Raw genomic sequence first — 18,364 nt, forward strand, 5'->3', positions numbered from 1 at the left:
TCTTTACTCATATCATTTAATCTAGCAAAAATATTAACTGCGCATTCCCCAAAGATAAAACAAACATCAACATATTGATTTAATTTTTTGATTTTTTATTATTTTACTGAACAGCGTTGACTGTATGAATATATTTTAACTGTAAATTATTTTCTGTGTTTTCTATATACAGTCCATGGTTTAAACTTTAATGTCTGCAGCACAAAAACAAACTTTCTTATTGAAGACGGAAATAAACGTTTACTCTGTTACTTCTGGACATTCACACCTGGTACATCCGACGGAAGTGATTTTAGTTTGAAAAGTCGTACTGCTGAAGAAACTTGTCAGTCGATCGCTGGATATCGCCTGGAAACCCGAGATAAAGTTCCAAAGTGTAGGTGAGTAGAACTAGAATGGTCTAAAGACACTCAGCTACAAGACTGATAACATGCTAAGAGGCTAACTAGCACAGCTAACGCTACATGGACTACTGTGGTGTACCGCAGTGAAGTTAGTTTAAGTAGTTTAAGGATATTCGACAGACATTCGCTCTGGGTAAACCTCCTTTTCGCTTCTGGCACAGTGCGACTCCAAGCAAGCCACTCCAACATTTCAAGTGCACCCGTACTACAGACTTTACGGTAAACACAAGGCGATAAAAGACGACTTTTATCGCTGCTCTTTTTTGCAGCTGCCGGCGTCTGTTTTACATTATAACCCTATGGAGTAGACCGTTTTTCAAAAAAGTTGCCGGCTTCTTTTAAAACGCGACTGCAACCGTCTTTTTTCTGCAGCTCGAAGTTGAGAAATGTTCAACTTCTAGCGGAAAAACGCCATACGTCATGCTGTCTTTTTTTACAGCTGACCAATCACAAGCGTTTTAATGAGACCTGTGGTTACCCATGACAACGAGAAAAAATGGAGACGGTGCCAGTCGAGAGACTCGTCGTTTTAGTGTCAGAACGCAACTAATTATTTGACATGACATCTAAATTATACCATAACATTCAACACAAATAAGCAGTGTGGCGCCAGATTGGACTACTCCTCGGGATTTCAGGTAAATTTATCATCTATTACTTCTTAACGAAACTATAGCATCATCAGCCTTAACGTAGCTAACGTTAACGTTAACTAGCTAACGTAACATTATAGCGCTAATGTAACATTATTTTAAATGGATTATTGTGATAACCTGTGTCCGTTGCTTTAAATCGCAAAAGACGCTTCCGGCAAAAAAAGACGCTTCCGGCTGCTTTTTGGAAAAACGCTGGCAGATTTTTTTTTTAAGTGAAAAAAACGGTCTGCACAAAAAATGTGTGTTATTTAAAGCAGAGATACTGTGTGTTTAAAGCTATTGAGAAGGTATTGGGCTAAAACAAGCAGGGCCGTTTCTAGCTTTGTGGGGGCCCTAGGCAAGATGCTGTTTGGGGGCCCCTAGTTTGTCAAACTATGAAGAGATTCCTAACCCATGCCACAATCTATTACACTTCATGAGTAAAACAGGCTACAGTTAAAATTAAACATCTTAAGTTGAGCCACTCAGGCAAGTCAAACTGATAAAAAACTATAATACAAGGAAAACAACAATCCTCTAAACGTCAATAAAAAAAACTGATTTTGAGTGTTTAAGTTAAACTTAAAATAAGAAAATACAACAAACCAACATTTTTTTTAAAGTGCAACAATGAAAAGAAAACAACACTAAAAATAATGCTTATTTAACATCACAGTCTGACACTAATCAGCATAACACCTAATATACTTAATCAAAGTAATAATAACATTTTATGTGTTTAGGTGATGGTCATGGAGCTTCCTTGTAAGGAAGATCCCTCTGGCTCAACGTCTGAAGCTCCAAAATATTTTAGAATTGCTCCTGCAAAGACAAGGCTCCTTAGGTTATCAAGCAAAATAGATCATGGCGCATATTCCTAGTATATAACTGTAGTGTTGTTGCAGTAATACAGAAAATTAAAATTAATCTTTTTTATATTAAATATTGTGATGTACAGTGTCCCTTTAAAGCTTGTACCCAAATACCCAATTAAAAGTTGCCACTTTTAAGACTTTTCTGCATTAATTTACACTTTGGATTAGTTAAAGAAATGACACTAAGATAAATGTTCCACTGCCACAATAGTCTAAAATAATAAACACGATGCCTCATATTTATAAATCACTTAAAAAACAAACCTTTCAAATATTTATTTAAATTATAAAACAGTAGCACACTTCTAATTAGAGGCGTATAGAACACACACTAAACTTTGTAAATGAATCCTAAGTAATGCTAAAATAATGTTAATTGTCAAATATCTGAGAGACAATTTCCACTAAACAATGACAGAGAAGACTAAATAATGATAATAATAATAATATGAATAAAGGGGTCTGGAGTCAGTCAGTCATGACCATGACAGGACAGACTGTCCATTCACATGCGACATATTCATTTTATATTAGACAACTTTCATGAAGCAAACACTAAAGCTGAGTTTATGACAAACAAATACTAGCCAGTTAGCTAACATTTATCCAGGGCTAGCTAGCTGGCTAGCAGGACAAATAACAAACTTGCTAAAAACGGAGTTTCACCTGCGCCTATCCAGCCCACATCACTAACAAATGCCTCACCTTTATCTTTTAACTGTTTTTCTTCCTCCGTTTTCTTTTCTTCCATTTTTTTTTTCACGCCACTGAGATAACTTCTTTTTGATGCCATTACTGTGTTTGTTTTGTTTAATATTCTCACTAACGGGAATGATGGGTAGCTATCAATCATGCCCATCATACCTGTCGATGGCCCGCTACGTCACTCACTGTGCGACAGTGCGGTCCTGTCGATACTAGGGTCCAACGAATATGACACAATAATGCCGTAAAAGCACCAGCCATTGCTTGTCATTGCAGTTTATTTTATTTATATTCTACGTTTATTTTTAAGCATATAAGGGATGTAACCAAACACACGAGAAAGCTACAGATAAAGATAGGACATTTTAATTCTCCTTAGATGAGGATGAACATGCAGCTTTGGGTCTCCCTGGTGGCTTGGGGGCCCAAGGCATTCGCCTAGTTCGCCTATGGCAAGAAACGGCTCTGAAAACAAGAGATGTATCTCATGCAGCCAGTGTAGTAACATGATCCAACATTGATTTGGATTCAATAGATGACATGACCTGGAAGCTATTGAGATAAAAATTCTAATATATGCATATAAAAATTAATAAAAAATATTGAGAGATTTAAAAGGTCAAAAAAAGAGGTGTATCTCATGCAGCTAGTTAAGGACTATGATCCTAGAATGATCTGGAATCAATAGATGGCATGACCTGGAAGCTATTGAGCTAAAATGCTAATATTTACATAAACAAAAATAATAAAAAATATTTAGAGATTTAAAATGTCAGAAACAGAGGTGTTTCCCATGCAGCTACTGGAGAACTATGATCCCACACTGATTTGGAGTCAACTCATCACAGGACCTGGAAGCTATTGAGCTAAAATGCTAATATTTACATATAAAAATTTATGAAAAATATTCAGAGATTTAAAATGTCAAAAAAAGAGGTGTATCTCATGCTGCCCATGGAGGACTATGATCCCACACTGATTTAGAGTCAAAAGATGACATGACCTGGAAGCTATTGAGCTAAAATGCTAATATTTACATAAAATAATTAATAAAAAGTATTCAGCGATTTAAAATGTCCAAAAAAAGAGGTGTATCCCATGCAGCTACTGAAGGACTATGATCTCACACTGATTTGGAGTCAGTAGATCACATGACCTGGAAGCTATTGAGCTAAGATGCTAATATCTGCATATAAAAATTAATAAAAAATATTGAGAGACTTAAAATGTCAAAAAAAGAGGTGTATCTCATGCTGCCCATGGAGGACTATGATCCCACACTGATTTGGAGTCAGTAGATCACATGACCTGGAAGCTATTGAGCTAACATGCTAATATCTGCATATAAAAATTCATATAAAATATGTACAGCAAGGGCGTGGAGGCTTAGGGCTGTGTGCAGGGAAACCTCTTTGGAGCACGGCATCAGCAGTAGAAAGGAGAAAGATGGTAGTGGAAGAGGTACAGAAACAAGAGGAAGCAGTAAGATGCACTAAGGCAGTGTTGCAGGCTAAGCAGGATCAATGGGTGAACTGGCAGAGTGTGAAGAAAAGGAAGTTGAAGTGGAGAGAGCTTTGGAACATGGAGGCTAGCAGGATTAGATTTATGATAGGGGCTACTTATGATGTGCTGCCAACTCCCCAGAACCTAAACCAGTGGGTAGGCGAGGATGCTGCCTGCCCACTGTGCGCTTGTGTATGCACGCTTAGCCATATTCTGACAGGTTGTAAGGTTAATCTTTCCCAAGGACGTTACACCTGGCGTCACAATCAGGTACTGAAATGTTTAGCAGCTGCAATAGAGGATAAACGGGTGAATGTAAATTCCATGGCTGTTAACAAGGAGGGAGAAAAGGCTAGACCAGCAGGCATCAGGCGTAACACGGGACAGCTAAGAGTAGGAGGAGCCTGGGAGATGAGGGCAGATTTAAATGGACAACTAGTTATTCCAGCTGAGATAGCTAGCACCCGACTACGGCCAGATCTGCTGTTGTGGTCTGAGCCAGAGAAAGTAGTCTATTTCATAGAGCTGACTGTCCCGTGGGAAGGATAGAGTTGAGGAGGCTAACGAGCGCAAGAGAGCTAAGTATGCAGAGTTAGCAGCAGACGCAGAGCAGAATGGATGGAAGGTTTATCTCCGCCCGGTAGAAGTGGGTTGCCGTGGATTTGTGGCAAAGTCAGCGATTGCTCTTCTGAGCGAGCTGGGCATACGTGGAAAAAGCCACAGGACTGCGGTATGTAACATGTCTCGGGCAGCAGAGAGAGCGAGCGAGTGGCTATGGGTACGTAGAAAGCATGCTAGCTGGGGAGCTAGCTAAAGGTAAGGATGGCTGTGTGACATTAATGTGCTTGCAAATCATGTTAGATGTGGTCGGTTTGGTTCGTGGTTCAGTCCGCATTAACAGGGCGAATCGCGGTAGATTTGTTTGTTTGGTACATGATTTGTTTGTTTGTTATGTGGTTCAGTCCGCATCAATGGGGCGAATCGCGGTAGATTTGTTTGTTTGGCTTGTGGTTCATAAAAGGACTAGGCTAATGATTGAAATAGAAATATTAGTTGTTGATAGACATTGAATGGTGAGGAAAGCAGGGTTGTGCAGTGGCAGTGTGGAGGGGGGTGACTCCAGGACGCTGGAGTCACTGTTAAGCCTTCTCGAGGTGTTGTGGGCCTAACTTAACGAAACATCGGTGAAGGGAGGTGCCCACTTGAAAACCCCAATGACATGCTGCATACTGCTGTTGTTTAGGCCAGGTTCCTGATGTCTTCATATTGCTTGGTAGCGATGGTTAGCTGCTGAGCGGGCCATACAAGCCAGCAGCGTTAGGTTAGCTTATATTTCACAAGGTTTGCATTATCCTCTGCTGCTCTGTGGGCCTACAAGCCAGCAGCATTTACTTAGTTTATTTAGATTGTAGGTTAAGCTAACCAGCAGTATTTGGTTAGCTTATTTTTCACAAGGTTTGAGTTGGCGTCTGCTGCTGAGCGGGACATACAAGCCAGCAGCTTTTACTTTTAATTTAGATTGTAGGTTAAGTGTCATATCACATGACTATAGGTTTATCAGGGTTTCTCAGTTGGACAGGGCCTCTAAATGTGTTTTGACTGGGATTTTGGCACAAGGGATTGTTACATCTAATCCTGTGTATTGATTGAATGATTGAATGTTGAGCGATTTAAAATGTAAAAAAAGAGGTGTATCTCATGCTGCCCATAGAGGACTATGATCCCACACTGATTTGGAGTCAACTCATCACAAGACCTGGAAGCTATTGAGCTAAAACGGTAATATTTACATAAAATAATTAATAAAAAGTATTCAGAGATTGAAAATGTCCAAAAAAAGAGGTGTATCTCATGCTGGCCATGGAGGACTATGATCCCACACTGATTTGGAGTCAATAGATGACATGACCTGGAAGCTGTTGAGCTAAAATGCTAATATCATCTTTGGGGGAACTCCATGTGATTGCACGATCTTCCACAAGGTGTCACAATGCAAGCTGTCAAAAGCTTTCCGGAAGTCGACAAAGTTGATGTACAATGGATTGTTCCACTCCACTCCATTGTACATCAACTTTGTCGAATGCATACAGGTGGGAGTACGTATTCTTGTAAAATGTGTGGCAAAAGATTTATTAACTGGTCATCAATGAAAGATCATATGACAGTCCACTCAGGTGAGAAGCCGTTCTCTTGCAAGATGTATTTGAAATGTTTCAATTAAAGTAGGGATTTGACCGGACATATAACAGACGTGGGAAAACCTTCAGTCGGAGGAGTAGTTTAATTGTCCACACAAGAACTCACACAGGTGAGAAACTGTACCTTTGTAATATCTATGGGAAAAGAGTTTATGATTTATCTGCATAAATAAAGTACATGACATGTACATCTACTCAGATGTGAAACCGCATTGTTGCAGAATCTGTGGGAAAACCTTCAGTAACAGTAGTAATTGAACTGTACACAGGAGAAGTAACACAGGTGAGAAGCTGTAGTCTTGCAAAACATGGTAAAAGTTTCAGTCAAAGTAGTAATTTGAATTTGCACATGAGGACTAACACATATAAGAGACCATATTGTTGCAAAACATGCGGGAAATGATTTATGTCCAGTATGTATTTGACTTCACACTCGAAGAATCACACTATTGAGAAGCCATGAACTTTGAAAAATACGTGGTCAAACCTGTTGTTTGAATATTCATAAGTTGAAGTTAATGTAAGTTGAATATACACATGAGAAGTCATCGCCCTGAAACATCTGTTGGAAAAATATGTCTCCAAAGGTCAAAAAACATGTCAGATCTTTACCTTTAACAGTATAGCTTCTCTTCAAGTGTTCTGGAGTTAAAACTCTCATCTAAGATCTAAACTTTTAGATTCATGTTTCAAGTCATGTTTATTGTCACTTCCACAATATATTAATAAAAAGATCCAGAGGTGTGAAATACTGTTTCTCCTAGTCCCATTGTGCTACATATTTGCTGCCAAGACACACTGACTTACTATAACTGCTACTATTGCTGTGCTACTTCACTGCTCTCATGAGTCAACTCATCACAAGACCTGGAAGCTATTGAGCTAAAACGGTAATATTTACATAAAATAATTAATAAAAAGTATTCAGAGATTGAAAATGTCCAAAAAAAGAGGTGTATCTCATGGTGCCCATGGAGGACTATGATCCCACACTGATTTGGAGTCAACTCATCACAAGACCTGGAAGCTATTGAGCTAAAATGCTAATATTTACATAAAATAATTAATAAAAAGTATTCAGAGATTGAAAATGTCCAAAAAAAGAGGTGTATCTCATGCTGCCCATGGAGGACTATGATCCCACACTGATTTGGAGTCAACTCATCACAAGACCTGGAATCTATTGAGCTAAAATGCTAATATTTACATAAAATAATTAATAAAAAAATATTGAGACATTTAAAATGTCCAAAAAGAGGTGTATCCCATGCAGCTACTGAAGGACTATGATCCCACACTGATTTGGAGTCAGTAGATCACATGACCTGAAAGCTATTGAGCTAAGATGCTAATATCTGCATATAAAAATGAATAAAAATATTGAGAGATTGAAAATGTCCAAAAAAAGAAGTGTATCTCATGGTGCCCATGGAGGACTATGATCCCACACTGATTTGGAGTCAACTCATCACAAGACCTGGAAGCTATTGAGCTAAAATGCTAATATTTACATAAAATAATTAATAAAAAGTATTCAGAGATTGAAAATGTCCAAAAAAAGAGGTGTATCTCATTCTGCCCATGGAGGACTATGATCCCACACTGATTTGGAGTCAACTCATCACAAGACCTGGAATCTATTGAGCTAAAATGCTAATATTTACATAAAATAATTAATAAAAAGTATTCAGAGATTGAAAATGTCCAAAAAAAGAGGTGTATCTCATGCTGCCCATGGAGGACTATGATCCCACACTGATTTGGAGTCAACTCATCACAAGACCTGGAATCTATTGAGCTAAAATGCTAATATTTACATAAAATAATTAATAAAAAGTATTCAGACATTTAAAATGCCCAAAAAAAGAGGTGTATTCCATGCAACTACTGAAGGACTATGATCCCATACTCATATGGAGTCTGTACATCACATGACCTGGAAGCTATTGAGCTAAGATGCTAATATCTGCATATAAAAATAAATAAAAAATATTGAGAGACTTAAAATGTCAAAAACAGAGGAGTATCTCATGCTGCCCATAGAGGACTATGATCCCACACTGATTTGGAGTCAACTCATCACAGGACCTGGAAGCTATTGAGCTAAAATGCTAATGTCTGCATATAAAAATTAATAAAAAATATTGAGAGACTTAAAATGTCAAAAAAAGAGGTGTATCTCAAGCTGCCCATGGAGGACTATGATCCCACACTGATTTGGAGTCAATAGATGACATGACCTGGAAGCTATTGAGCTAACATGCTAATATTTACATAAAATAATTAATAAAAAGTATTCAGAGATTTAAAATGTCCATAAAAGAGGTGTATCCCATGTAGCTACTGAAGGACTATGATCCCACACTGATTTGGAGTCAGTAGATCACATGACCTGAAAGCTATTGAGCTAAGTTGCTAATATCTGCATATAATATAAATAAAAAATATTGAGAGATTTGAAATGTCAAAAAAGAGGTGTATCTCATGCTTCCCATGGAGGACTATGATCCCACAATGATATGGAGTCAATAGATGACATGACCTGGAAGCTATTGAGCTAAAATGCTAATATTTACATGTAATAATTAATAAAAAATAGTTAGAGATTTAAAATGTCAAACATAGAGGTGTCTCTCATGCTGCCCATGGAGCACTATGATTCCACACTGATTTGGAGTCAATCGATGACATGACCTGGAAGCTATTGAGCTAAAATGGTAATATTTACATAAAATAATTAATAGAAAGTATTCAGAGATTGAAAATGTCCAAAAAAAGAGGTGTATTTCATGCTGCCCATGGAGGACTATGATCCCACACTGATTTGGAGTCAGCTCATCACAAGACCTGGAAGCTATTGAGCTAAAATGCTAATATTTACATAAAATAATTAATAAAAAGTATTCAGAGATTGAAAATGTCCAAAAAAAGAGGTGTATCTCATGCTGCCCATGGAGGACTATGATCCCACACTGATTTGGAGTCAACTCATCGCAAGACCTGGAATCTATTGAGCTAAAATGCTAATATTTACATAAAATAATTAATAAAAAATATTGAGACATTTAAAATGTCAAAAACACAGGTGTATCTCATGCTGGCCATGGAGGACTATGATCCCACACTGATTTGGAGTCAATAGATGACATGACCTGGAAGCTGTTGACCTAAAATGCTAATATCATCTTTGGGGGAACTCCATGTGATTGCACGATCTTCCACAAGGTGTCACAATGCAAGCTGTCAAAAGCTTTCCGGAAGTCGACAAAGTTGATGTACAATGGATTGTTCCACTCCACTCCATTGTACATCAACTTTGTCGAATGCATACAGGTGGGAGTACGTATTCTTGTAAAATGTGTGGCAAAAGATTTATTAACTGGTCATCAATGAAAGATCATATGACAGTCCACTCAGGTGAGAAGCCGTTCTCTTGCAAGATGTATTTGAAATGTTTCAATTAAAGTAGGGATTTGACCGGACATATAACAGACGTGGGAAAACCTTCAGTCGGAGGAGTAGTTTAATTGTCCACACAAGAACTCACACAGGTGAGAAACTGTACCTTTGTAATATCTATGGGAAAAGAGTTTATGATTTATCTGCATAAATAAAGTACATGACATGTACATCTACTCAGATGTGAAACCGCATTGTTGCAGAATCTGTGGGAAAACCTTCAGTAACAGTAGTAATTGAACTGTACACAGGAGAAGTAACACAGGTGAGAAGCTGTAGTCTTGCAAAACATGGTAAAAGTTTCAGTCAAAGTAGTAATTTGAATTTGCACATGAGGACTAACACATATAAGAGACCATATTGTTGCAAAACATGCGGGAAATGATTTATGTCCAGTATGTATTTGACTTCACACTCGAAGAATCACACTATTGAGAAGCCATGAACTTTGAAAAATACGTGGTCAAACCTGTTGTTTGAATATTCATAAGTTGAAGTTAATGTAAGTTGAATATACACATGAGAAGTCATCGCCCTGAAACATCTGTTGGAAAAATATGTCTCCAAAGGTCAAAAAACATGTCAGATCTTTACCTTTAACAGTATAGCTTCTCTTCAAGTGTTCTGGAGTTAAAACTCTCATCTAAGATCTAAACTTTTAGATTCATGTTTCAAGTCATGTTTATTGTCACTTCCACAATATATTAATAAAAAGATCCAGAGGTGTGAAATACTGTTTCTCCTAGTCCCATTGTGCTACATATTTGCTGCCAAGACACACTGACTTACTATAACTGCTACTATTGCTGTGCTACTTCACTGCTCTCATGAGTCAACTCATCACAAGACCTGGAAGCTATTGAGCTAAAACAGTAATATTTACATAAAATAATTAATAAAAAGTATTCAGAGATTGAAAATGTCCAAAAAAAGAGGTGTATCTCATGGTGCCCATGGAGGACTATGATCCCACACTGATTTGGAGTCAACTCATCACAAGACCTGGAAGCTATTGAGCTAAAATGCTAATATTTACATAAAATAATTAATAAAAAGTATTCAGAGATTGAAAATGTCCAAAAAAAGAGGTGTATCTCATGCTGCCCATGGAGGACTATGATCCCACACTGATTTGGAGTCAACTCATCACAAGACCTGGAATCTATTGAGCTAAAATGCTAATATTTACATAAAATAATTAATAAAAAAATATTGAGACATTTAAAATGCCCAAAAAAAGAGGTGTATTCCATGCAACTACTGAAGGACTATGATCCCATACTCATATGGAGTCTGTACATCACATGACCTGGAAGCTATTGAGCTAAGATGCTAATATCTGCATATAAAAATAAATAAAAAATATTGAGAGACTTAAAATGTCAAAAACAGAGGAGTATCTCATGCTGCCCATAGAGGACTATGATCCCACACTGATTTGGAGTCAACTCATCACAGGACCTGGAAGCTATTGAGCTAAAATGCTAATGTCTGCATATAAAAATTAATAAAAAATATTGAGAGACTTAAAATGTCAAAAAAAGAGGTGTATCTCAAGCTGCCCATGGAGGACTATGATCCCACACTGATTTGGAGTCAATAGATGACATGACCTGGAAGCTATTGAGCTAACATGCTAATATTTACATAAAATAATTAATAAAAAGTATTCAGAGATTTAAAATGTCCATAAAAGAGGTGTATCCCATGTAGCTACTGAAGGACTATGATCCCACACTGATTTGGAGTCAGTAGATCACATGACCTGAAAGCTATTGAGCTAAGTTGCTAATATCTGCATATAATATAAATAAAAAATATTGAGAGATTTGAAATGTCAAAAAAGAGGTGTATCTCATGCTTCCCATGGAGGACTATGATCCCACAATGATATGGAGTCAATAGATGACATGACCTGGAAGCTATTGAGCTAAAATGCTAATATTTACATGTAATAATTAATAAAAAATAGTTAGAGATTTAAAATGTCAAACATAGAGGTGTCTCTCATGCTGCCCATGGAGCACTATGATTCCACACTGATTTGGAGTCAATCGATGACATGACCTGGAAGCTATTGAGCTAAAATGGTAATATTTACATAAAATAATTAATAAAAAGTATTCAGAGATTGAAAATGTCCAAAAAAAGAGGTGTATCTCATGCTGCCCATGGAGGACTATGATCCCACACTGATTTGGAGTCAACTCATCGCAAGACCTGGAATCTATTGAGCTAAAATGCTAATATTTACATAAAATAATTAATAAAAAATATTGAGACATTTAAAATGTCAAAAACACAGGTGTATCTCATGCTGGCCATGGAGGACTATGATCCCACACTGATTTGGAGTCAATAGATGACATGACCTGGAAGCTGTTGAGCTAAAATGCTAATATCATCTTTGGGGGAACTCCATGTGATTGCACGATCTTCCACAAGGTGTCACAATGCAAGCTGTCAAAAGCTTTCCGGAAGTCGACAAAGTTGATGTACAATGGATTGTTCCACTCCACTCCATTGTACATCAACTTTGTCGAATGCATACAGGTGGGAGTACGTATTCTTGTAAAATGTGTGGCAAAAGATTTATTAACTGGTCATCAATGAAAGATCATATGACAGTCCACTCAGGTGAGAAGCCGTTCTCTTGCAAGATGTATTTGAAATGTTTCAATTAAAGTAGGGATTTGACCGGACATATAACAGACGTGGGAAAACCTTCAGTCGGAGGAGTAGTTTAATTGTCCACACAAGAACTCACACAGGTGAGAAACTGTACCTTTGTAATATCTATGGGAAAAGAGTTTATGATTTATCTGCATAAATAAAGTACATGACATGTACATCTACTCAGATGTGAAACCGCATTGTTGCAGAATCTGTGGGAAAACCTTCAGTAACAGTAGTAATTGAACTGTACACAGGAGAAGTAACACAGGTGAGAAGCTGTAGTCTTGCAAAACATGGTAAAAGTTTCAGTCAAAGTAGTAATTTGAATTTGCACATGAGGACTAACACATATAAGAGACCATATTGTTGCAAAACATGCGGGAAATGATTTATGTCCAGTATGTATTTGACTTCACACTCGAAGAATCACACTATTGAGAAGCCATGAACTTTGAAAAATACGTGGTCAAACCTGTTGTTTGAATATTCATAAGTTGAAGTTAATGTAAGTTGAATATACACATGAGAAGTCATCGCCCTGAAACATCTGTTGGAAAAATATGTCTCCAAAGGTCAAAAAACATGTCAGATCTTTACCTTTAACAGTATAGCTTCTCTTCAAGTGTTCTGGAGTTAAAACTCTCATCTAAGATCTAAACTTTTAGATTCATGTTTCAAGTCATGTTTATTGTCACTTCCACAATATATTAATAAAAAGATCCAGAGGTGTGAAATACTGTTTCTCCTAGTCCCATTGTGCTACATATTTGCTGCCAAGACACACTGACTTACTATAACTGCTACTATTGCTGTGCTACTTCACTGCTCTCATGAGTCAACTCATCACAAGACCTGGAAGCTATTGAGCTAAAACAGTAATATTTACATAAAATAATTAATAAAAAGTATTCAGAGATTGAAAATGTCCAAAAAAAGAGGTGTATCTCATGGTGCCCATGGAGGACTATGATCCCACACTGATTTGGAGTCAACTCATCACAAGACCTGGAAGCTATTGAGCTAAAATGCTAATATTTACATAAAATAATTAATAAAAAGTATTCAGAGATTGAAAATGTCCAAAAAAAGAGGTGTATCTCATGCTGCCCATGGAGGACTATGATCCCACACTGATTTGGAGTCAACTCATCACAAGACCTGGAATCTATTGAGCTAAAATGCTAATATTTACATAAAATAATTAATAAAAAAATATTGAGACATTTAAAATGCCCAAAAAAAGAGGTGTATTCCATGCAACTACTGAAGGACTATGATCCCATACTCATATGGAGTCTGTACATCACATGACCTGGAAGCTATTGAGCTAAGATGCTAATATCTGCATATAAAAATAAATAAAAAATATTGAGAGACTTAAAATGTCAAAAACAGAGGAGTATCTCATGCTGCCCATAGAGGACTATGATCCCACACTGATTTGGAGTCAACTCATCACAGGACCTGGAAGCTATTGAGCTAAAATGCTAATGTCTGCATATAAAAATTAATAAAAAATATTGAGAGACTTAAAATGTCAAAAAAAGAGGTGTATCTCAAGCTGCCCATGGAGGACTATGATCCCACACTGATTTGGAGTCAATAGATGACATGACCTGGAAGCTATTGAGCTAACATGCTAATATTTACATAAAATAATTAATAAAAAGTATTCAGAGATTTAAAATGTCCATAAAAGAGGTGTATCCCATGTAGCTACTGAAGGACTATGATCCCACACTGATTTGGAGTCAGTAGATCACATGACCTGAAAGCTATTGAGCTAAGTTGCTAATATCTGCATATAATATAAATAAAAAATATTGAGAGATTTGAAATGTCAAAAAAGAGGTGTATCTCATGCTTCCCATGGAGGACTATGATCCCACAATGATATGGAGTCAATAGATGACATGACCTGGAATCTATTGAGCTAAAATGCTAATATTTACATGTAATAATTAATAAAAAATAGTTAGAGATTTAAAATGTCAAACATAGAGGTGTCTCTCATGCTGCCCATGGAGCACTATGATTCCACACTGATTTGGAGTCAATCGATGACATGACCTGGAAGCTATTGAGCTAAAATGGTAATATTTACATAAAATAATTAATAAAAAGTATTCAGAGATTGAAAATGTCCAAAAAAAGAGGTGTATCTCATGCTGCCCATGGAGGACTATGATCCCACACTGATTTGGAGTCAACTCATCGCAAGACCTGGAATCTATTGAGCTAAAATGCTAATATTTACATAAAATAATTAATAAAAAATATTGAGACATTTAAAATGTCAAAAACACAGGTGTATCTCATGCTGGCCATGGAGGACTATGATCCCACACTGATTTGGAGTCAATAGATGACATGACCTGGAAGCTGTTGAGCTAAAATGCTAATATCATCTTTGGGGGAACTCCATGTGATTGCACGATCTTCCACAAGGTGTCACAATGCAAGCTGTCAAAAGCTTTCCGGAAGTCGACAAAGTTGATGTACAATGGATTGTTCCACTCCACTCCATTGTACATCAACTTTGTCGAATGCATACAGGTGGGAGTACGTATTCTTGTAAAATGTGTGGCAAAAGATTTATTAACTGGTCATCAATGAAAGATCATATGACAGTCCACTCAGGTGAGAAGCCGTTCTCTTGCAAGATGTATTTGAAATGTTTCAATTAAAGTAGGGATTTGACCGGACATATAACAGACGTGGGAAAACCTTCAGTCGGAGGAGTAGTTTAATTGTCCACACAAGAACTCACACAGGTGAGAAACTGTACCTTTGTAATATCTATGGGAAAAGAGTTTATGATTTATCTGCATAAATAAAGTACATGACATGTACATCTACTCAGATGTGAAACCGCATTGTTGCAGAATCTGTGGGAAAACCTTCAGTAACAGTAGTAATTGAACTGTACACAGGAGAAGTAACACAGGTGAGAAGCTGTAGTCTTGCAAAACATGGTAAAAGTTTCAGTCAAAGTAGTAATTTGAATTTGCACATGAGGACTAACACATATAAGAGACCATATTGTTGCAAAACATGCGGGAAATGATTTATGTCCAGTATGTATTTGACTTCACACTCGAAGAATCACACTATTGAGAAGCCATGAACTTTGAAAAATACGTGGTCAAACCTGTTGTTTGAATATTCATAAGTTGAAGTTAATGTAAGTTGAATATACACATGAGAAGTCATCGCCCTGAAACATCTGTTGGAAAAATATGTCTCCAAAGGTCAAAAAACATGTCAGATCTTTACCTTTAACAGTATAGCTTCTCTTCAAGTGTTCTGGAGTTAAAACTCTCATCTAAGATCTAAACTTTTAGATTCATGTTTCAAGTCATGTTTATTGTCACTTCCACAATATATTAATAAAAAGATCCAGAGGTGTGAAATACTGTTTCTCCTAGTCCCATTGTGCTACATATTTGCTGCCAAGACACACTGACTTACTATAACTGCTACTATTGCTGTGCTACTTCACTGCTCTATCCACTACACTACAACATATTACAACACAGAAATACAAATAGATGATATAAACTGAAGATACACAGAATCTACAAGTTAAATTATGTATTTTTACAGGAAATTAATGGATGCATTGAAAATGAACTACACTGATCTGTAGAGTTTCCATTTGATGCATCATTGTATGAACTAATGTTCAGTAAAAATACCTGCTATTCATATTACAGCAGAGTTATTTATTTAAAAGACATTTAGAAACATTTTGACCAGGACTCAGGGGAGGGGTGGTGTTGTGAGATATGTGGAACATGTTTAGGTGACGAGAGTGGTTTGAAAATCTACATAAGATGACATGCAGTTAAAAAGCATCACCCCTGTGACACCTGTGTGTCAGGGGTTTTGTAGCAGCAGGAACCAAATGCAGGACACAGGGATGAGGCAGGAATAGAAAACAAAACAAATTTAATGAAAACTTAAACGGCTGTGGCTCAGTAGGTAGAGCGGGTTGTCTACGAACCAGAGGGTTAGCCGTTCGATCCCCGGAATGTGCCACATGCCGAAGTGTCCTTGAGCAAGACACTGAACCCCCAGTTGCTCCCAGTGCGTGGCACTGGTGTGTGAATGTGTGAGTGCTTGTGTGAGCGAATGGGTAGATGCGTCTATGACCAGAGGTGGCAAGTAACGAAGTACAAATACTTCGTACTTAAGTCGATTTTTCAGGTATCTGTACTTTACTTGAGTATTTCTTTTTCTGACGACTTTTTACTTTTACTCCTTACATTTGTACACAAATATCTGTACTTTCTACTCCTTACATTTGAAATACAGGCTCGTTACTTTTTTAACCTCCACGGACGACAAGACGTTAAAGACGTGACATGATCGGACATGACTAGAGCATCGAACTAGAGAAAGAAAGTTGACGATGAGCTTCCTGTGTTCTTCTTCTACTGTTTTGAACAGGCAGCCTGTTGATTAGTTTGAGCTCTGCTGCCACCTAGTGACTGGAGGCTTGTTTATCGTTCAAGCATCAATAAAGACAGTAATACTGAAAGTCCACCTGACCCCACCATTTGAGAACTACTGGTCTAATGTGAAGGAAAAATAAATAAATAAATAAATTCAGGTATGGTGTGGTTTTTGTTGCTATCATTAGCTTTTTTTGGAAGCTAGTTTTCAACGTTAGCAATTCAATGGAAACACACCATTTTGATAGTTTATAGCTAACACTAGCGGTTTAAAAACAACAACCCAGTAACCCTCAATTTACTATTAAAACTTATCCAGATGCTCATGCAGGACATCTGGTCAATTCAGTCTAGGTTATTCTGCAAGAACTTTTTCATTTTGCAAAATTATCTACAGATGAATTGTTTCATTAATGGCAAAATAATTTTTACTTTTTACTTAAGTACATTTCAGAGCCTGTACTTTCTTACTTTTACTTGAGTAAAGGAGTTGAATCAGTATTTTTACTTTTACCAGAGTATTTTTTTACCCAATTATCCATACTTTTACTTAAGTACAGAATGTGAATACTTTTGCCACCTCTGTCTATGACTGTAAAGCGCTTTGAGTACCAATAGTTAGAAAAGCGCTATATAAAAGCAAGGCCATTTACCATTTATGAAAGATAACAAAAGTCGCTGCAGGGATGGTGGAATAATCCAAAAACACTCATCCAAATACAGATGAGGACCAAAACCAAGACAGAAACACTGGAACACGAGGAAGCATGAGTGTAAGACAAACAGGGTAACATCACAGACCAGAACAGAGGTAACATAGCAGACGTCTCAACAGAGAACAAAAGGAAAGGCCAAGCTATATATACACATGGGCAGGGTGGTGACAAGACACAGGCCAAACGAATGAGGGCAGAGCATACAAGGAGAAACCAATCCAACAATCAAAGGGGAAAAACACAGGAATTAAAACAAGACAACACCATGGAAGAACAAAATAAAACCGGGATAGACAAGGAAAACCAAATAGGACCACAGAAAATATCCAGAACTCAGAACCATGACACAGTGGGAATAGATTTCCAGAAAGGACACAACACATGTAAATACACGTGAGAAGCCACATTATGACTGTAAAGTGATTTGAGTACCTATGGGTAGAGCAATTACTTCATACAGGACTGTCACCGTATGAGAAGCCATACCATTGTTGCAGCTGTGGGAAAAGGCTCCTGCCTTCTTACTGTTCACACAGGTGAGACATTGCATTCTTGCAAAATGTTTAGGAATATATTTATTGAAGCATTCACTTCTATAGCTGAGAGGCCATATCTTTGTATCACCTGTGGAAAAATATTTACGGCCTTCTGAGTGCTTAAAACATGTGAGAATCCACACAGCTGAGAAGATGTACATGTACTGGAGTCAGGTGACTCTGTCTGAACTTTGTCATTT

Source organism: Chelon labrosus, assembly GCF_963514085.1.
Source record: "Chelon labrosus genome assembly, chromosome: 6".
Lineage (NCBI taxonomy): Eukaryota > Metazoa > Chordata > Actinopteri > Mugiliformes > Mugilidae > Chelon > Chelon labrosus.